The 7,083-nt window shown below is 56.2% G+C and overlaps 1 long non-coding RNA gene across 2 annotated transcripts; it reads left to right on the forward strand.

The window, feature by feature from the left end:
• The first annotated feature begins 5,140 nt into the window (after positions 1 to 5,140).
• Positions 5,141 to 6,458, forward strand: LOC116871395. Of its 2 annotated transcripts, none has more exons than XR_004383375.1 (3): positions 5,141 to 5,244; positions 5,323 to 6,023; positions 6,288 to 6,458. It is a non-coding gene; the product is annotated as an uncharacterized LOC116871395 (long non-coding RNA). The 2 variants fall into 2 exon arrangements; XR_004383374.1 differs by having other exon boundaries at positions 6,341 to 6,458.
• The last annotated feature ends 625 nt before the right edge of the window (positions 6,459 to 7,083 follow it).

The following is a 7,083-nucleotide window of genomic DNA, read 5'->3' on the forward strand; positions in this document are numbered from 1 at the left end:
CCTGGGGGTAAGCAGACAGGCCAGGTCCCTGGAGGGTGGTGAAAGGAAGCTGCGGGACGGGCGAGCCGACCTGGAGGGGAGGACGGGCCCCAGGCTGTCAGAGGGTGGCCTGGTCTCTCCGTCTGTGCAGCCCCAAGTGGACCCACTCAGAGCCCCAAGTCAGCAGGGAGTGCAGAGGACAAGCGGCAGATTCCATGCCCCCAGCACATGAGCAGGAGGGTCCGAGAGTCCGTGGCTGCTCCACAGTCACGGCCCTGGAACACTCCGGAACGGCGTCCCACCTACATGCCACCGCAGCCCTGGACGCTGGCGGTGCCCGAGCCCCGAGTGCACCCCTGGGCCGCCTGAAGCCCCGCCAGTTCCGGAGCCAGGCCACATGTGGACACCGGTGCTTCCTGCCTGAAGAACAGCCATGTCACCTGCTGTCGCTTCCCAGGTTGCTGGGAGAAGCGGGGGACAGCATCTCAGGCAGGAAAGCCCTGCACGTGGGGCAGGGCCAGCGCTCCAGCGTGCACATCCACCAGAGCCCACTGTGGGCAGCACCGCCCTCCGCAGCAGGGAGAGGCCTGATTCCAGAAGAGGAGCCTCATTGAGCACGAGAGATGAGTTGTAGAGTGTGAAAGTAGGGGTAAGGGCTGGAGGAAAGCAGGTGGGGGAGGGTGCTAGAGGTTGTGCGTGGCAGGGGAGGTCAAGTTGTAAAGGAGGCTCAGAGTAGGCCAGTCAGAGCAGGTGACACTGGGGCAAAGACCTGAAGCAGGGGAGGCAGGGAGCAGGGCAAACGTGGGGAGGAGGCTCTAGTTGGAGTGAAGGGCAAGGGGGAAACTTGAGGCTGAAGGTGCTGAGGGCTGCAGGGCCAAGAAGGAGCCTGAGGGGTACGCGGAGGGGGAGGGGTTAGGGGCAGGAGTGGGGGTGGACAGAGAGGCAAAGCTGGGCCCACTGCCAGGGTGGACTGTGCGGAGTGAGGCAGGGGTCTGGGGGTGTGGAGCAGGGCAGGGACAACTGGGTCCTGAGTCTCACGGGGCCCCCCACTGCCGGGGAGAGACTGCAGGGAGCACAGAGGCAGGGAGCAGGCAGGAGGCCCCTGCATTGGTCCAGGCACCATGGTGGCGGGGCAGGGGGGCACCTGGCATATACTAGATCTGGTATCACGTGAAGGCTGAACAAACAGAGCATGAGGATTGCTCAGTCCATAAATATTAAGCATGGTTAGTTCTTGCCAATTCATACTATTTTTGCCCAACATCTGCTTACAGAAAGCTATTCTAAACTTTGTTATTTTGAGGGGTTGCTTGTTACTGCATTATATCCTAACATGTCCTAACAGTCACCCCGAGGCGAAGTCAATTGTGAAAATGCACCTGTAGGGATGCTTGGGTGGCTCAGATGCTTAAGCATCTGCCTTCGGCTCAGGTCATGATCCCAGGGTCCTGGAATCGAGCCTTGCATCCGGCTCCCAGCTCAGCGGAGAGCCTGCTTCTCCCTCTGCCTCTGTTGTTCCCCCTGCTGTGTTTTCTCACTCTCTCTGTCAAATAAATAAATAAAACCTTTAAAAAAAAAAAAAGAAAGAAAAAGAAAAAGAAAATATACCTGTATATGAATAGAAAAAAAGAATAAAGAACTAAAGTAAAAATTACTGTCTTAAGGAGGTGAGCTATCAGTGATTTACACACCCTTTTATGTTTGTACTTTCCAAAAGCCTCCAGCCTCCTATCGAGGATGCAGGACTGTATTAAAGGGGAAGATGAGCGTCATCGTGGAGAACACCAGCCCCGCCCTGGGCTGTGGCGCCTCTCCCTCCCCTTTGGCTCCAGCGCACTGAGCCTCGTCCCACCCAAGGATCCCTTTATTACAGATCCTCTAGTTCTTGGATTGTCCCCTGCGCACAATTTAGCACGGCCATACACCGTCTTGTTCCCAAACGTTTAATTTAATGTCTCCCGGCCTGGGATTCTCAGCTCTCAGCGCGGCGGTAGCAGGAAGGGAGATCTTCAGGGGTCGCTGAGCGCCCACGCTCCCTCGGGGCCTGGACTGATGAGAGCTAATGCCGAGTAGCCAGGAATGTGCTCCACACTTTGCACACATTCATCTGCTTAATTGTTTCCATAATCCTGCAAAGGAGGCACTAACCCTATATCCCACACCATTTTACAGCTGAAGATACAGAAGCTCGGAGAAGTTTAGAAACTCTTCCAAGATCACACAGCTCAGAAGTGGTGGAGCTGAGCCTTGAACCCGGGCAGTCTGCTCCCAAGTCCCAGTTCTCGCTCTATTGAATGTCAGCTTTTATGATGCCCGGGCCCTGTGCCGGGGGCTTGGTGCCCCAAAACAGCATGGGGGCACTTCCCTGCCAGCTGAGCACTGCTGGTGATTGTTGGAACAACACCAGAAACACTTAACACATGTTAAGGGGGCTCCCTCTGCCCCAGACACCTAACACATGTTAAGGCATGGGGTCCCCCCAGCATCCTAAACACCAGACTGTCACAGTCCCTGTGCTACAGATGAAGATCAGAGACACCAGAGTCCCTGGGTTTGCCCAGAGTACCCCTCACCCCAAGTGCCCCCTGCCATGTCATGTGAGCCCAGGCATCGGCTTCCCGCCAGGGCGGCCTCATTAAATCCTCACATTAACCCGGTGTGGTTGGTATTACTGTGCCCATTTCACAGAGGGGAAAACTGATGAAGCTTGTGGAGGGTAAGTCACTTGCCAAGTCACACAGTGAGTGAGGGCTAGGGGCTGAGTCTACACCCAGGCCCCTGGGATCCGAGGGTGAGAGGTCCAGGGCAGGGGCGCCCTCCAGATGCGGGAGAAGGGGCTTACCAGGGGCAGAAGAGATCACAGCCCCAACACAACATAGAGTAATAATAACAGAGCCCTCCACTGAGCGTGTCATGGGGTTACCTCATCTTTGTCTGGCCTCCTCCCCATAAGGCAGATGCTTTTATTATCTTCAACTCGCATGTGAGCCCACTGAGCTCAGAGAGGTGAAGTAAGTTTCCCGAGATCTCACAACGGGGGAGCGATAGAGCCCAGACTGGGAACTGGGGTCAGTCAAAGCCTGTGATCTAAGCAGTGCCTGGGGCTCAGGACCATTACCAGGGATGGGGCCTCCGCTGTGGGGGTTTGGAATTGCAGGACCCCAGCACCCTCAGGAGAGGCTCTGGCAGAGAGAGATGCTGTCCTAAGAGCAGGGAGGGGAGAGAGCAGGAGGCTCAGTAGGGAAGGGGGGAGCCTGGATCATGAACAGCCCAGGAACCTGGCCCAGGTGGGCTCCCTGCAGGGGCCTCCGTGATGCAGGGCAGCGCTGCCCCAGACATCACTGTCACCATGGTGTTCCATCGGGCACAGAGACCCTGGGTGGTGCCTGGGTGGCTGCCTGGGATCCAGGGGCCTGACTCACTGCGGGTCCTAAATCTGGCAGGACTCCATCTAATTGTCACTGTCACGACTAAGAACATCCTGTGACAGCCATCCACTCAGAACATCGGCTGCGGGCCCAGAGAAGAAGGCAGTTGCTGAAGATGGTTTGGCGGGATTCAAAGGGAAGAAGGGGTAACTGGAAGCCTGGGGGAGACTCGGGCTGGGGGGCTGGCTGCCTATTCCGGGGGTGGGCCGTTTCCCAGCCCCAGAAGGCTCCACTCACCGAAAATTAGAATCAGAGGATTCAGAGCAGGATTGAAAAATAATGTTACAATATTTAAATCTCCCCCAGCCCACCCTGGGTCTCCTCACAGTGCTTGTCACCACCTGGCATTGTCCCCCATTGCCCCCAGCAGTAGAGTGGTTGAGTCCCACACACCTAGAAGAGCCTGCCACAGAACTATTTGGCAAACTTGCGGTTGGGAGAATGGACCTCAGTTTACTCATCTGTAAAAGTCAACTATATGGTCTCTCCCTGGTGTACCTCCAACCCCCATCTCTTTGGGAAGCTGGGAGGACCAGGAAGGCTGGAAGGGTGGTGATGAGCCCATGTCTGAGTGGCGGGTGCTGGCCTCGGTGTCAGCAAGCTCTCCGCCCCCAGCAGGGCTGGGCTGCTTGTTCCGTTTCACACTTGGGGCCCCAGTGCCGGCCGGGAGCTTCATGTGCAGTTCTTAAACGGATGTACCTGTAGGTGTATGATTGTTAGAAACGGTTTTTGCGTATTTCAGTAAAACTATAAATATGGAACTTATTAGCCATCATTATCACATGCTTACATTTTGAAAGGCTATATAGTGTATATTATATCCTCAAAGAGTGGAACTTGCCGATTATGATCAAGAACAATGACAGCACTGATTACATTGTTTATTCATCATCTTGGAGAAGGAGAGCAACGGGGACCACGGACAAATATCCCCACACTTCAGACAGGTTCTGGGGCTCCGGAGCTCTGGAGGGACAGAGATCAGGGTGAGAATGTAAATCCACCCCAGCCCCCAGCCTGGGACCCTGGGGACACTCACCAGGGCCAGGAGGGGTCCCCTAGGCACCTGCCCGTGCCAGGTCCCACCAGGCCCCGCAGTGGGTCAGAGCACCACAACTGGCACCCGTTTGCCCTCACTTGTCCTAGGGTCACCGTCCTGAGCCTCAGCTGCAACATGGGGACGGAAGCAGCTCCCTCGTCACAGGGGGGCTGGGAGGACTCAGTGAACGAGCAGGAGCGAAGGGCACCCAGCCCACGGAGGAAGCGATCACCCATGTGAGCTCCTCTTCAGCCCTTGTCACCCCTGGGACTGTCACGGAGGAGGCACATGGGCCCATTTTTACAGATAGGGCTCATCGCGGCAGTAGCTCACAGCTATTAACACCCCCTCACACCAGGTGCCTCCGTGCACGACGTTGTCAACTGCACGGCCCCCTCCTCAGCAAGTACTGTCACTGTCCCCACTCCACAGGGGAGGAGGCTGCACAGTGGACCAGATCACATGGCTGTGGAGGACTGAGGCTCAGTGTAGGGCTTTTGGCCCCCAGGGCTTGGTTTGGGCACCATCCCCGAACCCACCCTGCTGGGGACGCTCCGTCACAGTGCCAATGAGAAGGTGGTGGACACGGGCAGCCCTCTCCCTGCAGCCCACCCCTTCTTCCTTCACTCGCAGAGCCCTGGATTTGTTCTTCAGCAAGAACAAAAAAAAAAAAAAAAAGACCTGGGGGGCCTCTCCAGCCCAGGGGTGAAGCCAAGCCAAACCTGGCACGCACGCCCCCCTCCCCCACCCTCTCCAGACATAGGCTTTAGGAGAGGGTGTGTGATCCAGATCTGGCTGGTAAGAGGGAAAATCTGATGGTAGAGAGAGAGCTCCTGGGAAATATTTCTTCTACCTCACTCTACTCCCTTCCTCTAGACTTGAATGTTGGCCTGGGAGGTGATGTTTGGAGCTGTGGCAGACTTCTTGCTACCCTGAGGCAGTACACTAATGACAAAAAGCCAACAGCCAAGTATGGTAAAGAGGAGCTAGTAAAAGACCCTGGGTCTTTGCTGATGTCTCTGAGCATCTGACCAAGCTGCAACCATCTTCCTCCAGCCAGCAGATTATGTGGGGACATCTCATGTCTCAGTTGTTTGGGTGACTGTTTTTCAGTTTTCTGATACCTGCTGCCCAACCACCTTAACCAATGGAGGTGCCTCCTCTGTGCCCCATGCGCACCTGCTGGAGCCCCCGCCACACAGGGTCATCACCTGCCACCCCTTCAGACCTGAGAACTCCAGAAGTAAGGGTGGTGTCTTGGAGGTCTTTGTAGCTCCCAAGTGTCACATGGGTCATGAGGCACAGCGATTACCATAGCATAAATAATATGAAGGAAGGGAAGAAGGAAAGAACAGTTAATAAATAAATGATCATAGTGAAGGTGGAGTTGCTTTGCAAACTGTGAAGTGCTGGGCCCCAATGCCAGTGAGGTGCTGGCCTGCGGATGCCTGTGGGGGATGGGAAGCTGCAGAGTGGAGAACCAAGATCAGAGAAGATTCCTCAGGGGGAATGACACCGTGTCTTCCTCCCAGACACCCCCTGCCTCTCCACCCTGCTGTGCAGACCACAAATACCAGGTCAGTGAACCCCCCCGCCCCCTCCTACCCCCCCACGCAGGATCCCCCAAGCTGCCGGAACCTCTGACAGCAGGCACATCCGTCCCTGAGCAGAGGCCGAGAGGCAGGTTCTGTGCTGCGATTCTTTGTGTTACTTTTTCAAGGTGTAAGAGGAGGGGGCACCAGGAGGAGGGGGAGCACGGGTGGGGGGCATCAGAATAAGGCAGCAAGGAGGAGTGGGAAGAAACTGATCGGGGCCAAGGGCTCTTGAAAATTCTGCTCCAGGTTTCCCAGGGACGCTGGATTAAAGGATCATTTTAAATGAATTCTGCCATCAGGGTAAGAGATCTGCTCCACCCCCCAAGATGCCTTCCGCTGACAGCTGGCTTCAGGAGATCTGACAGAATTCATTTTTCCAAGCAGACAAGAGGGATCTCGGTATTAAACAAAACACCTTCCACCACGAGAACTCTGTTAACTCCTTAACTTCGTGGCGGGGTGGGGGTGGGGTGGGGGGAGTTTCTGGCAAAACTGGGAAGTCCTTTGCTTCCCCTGGAGGGCTGCCTGTGGTGGGGCGAGCATAGATGGAGGTGATGGAGCCCCTCCTCATGTCTGCCTCCCTGCCCTCTGGGTCGCCCTGGGGAACCAGCCATGCAGAGACCTGACCTGCCAGAGGTGGAGGCTCGGGGCCTCAGCGTCTCCTCCGTTACCCTGTTCTGGCTTTCAAAGCTGCCATATCCCCAGGAGACACGTTTCCCGTGTCACTTCCTTTTGTGCACAAGGTCCCCGAGTACTTACCTCTGTGTGGGACTGCTGGCAGTCACTCATCCTCTCTGACCTCAGGGTCTTGGCTGTAAAAACCACAGGCTGGATGAGATTTACTTCCAGAGCCCACTGATGTGAGGGTCCCACAGCAGGAGGCCAGGGGACAGCGGTCCCCAGGAGACATGCAAGGGCAGGGGACGGGGAGGAGAGCAGGAGGCTTGAGACACAATCCTGCGTGGCCACACGGGGGCATCCTGTGAGCATCTGTGGCTGCTGTCATGTTGTCCTCAGTTGGGGTAAAGATGCTGGCTCTGGC

This window comes from Lontra canadensis, unplaced genomic scaffold (assembly GCF_010015895.1).
Source record: "Lontra canadensis isolate GAN:19392208 unplaced genomic scaffold, GSC_riverotter_1.0 scaffold25, whole genome shotgun sequence".
Taxonomy (NCBI): Eukaryota; Metazoa; Chordata; class Mammalia; order Carnivora; family Mustelidae; genus Lontra; species Lontra canadensis.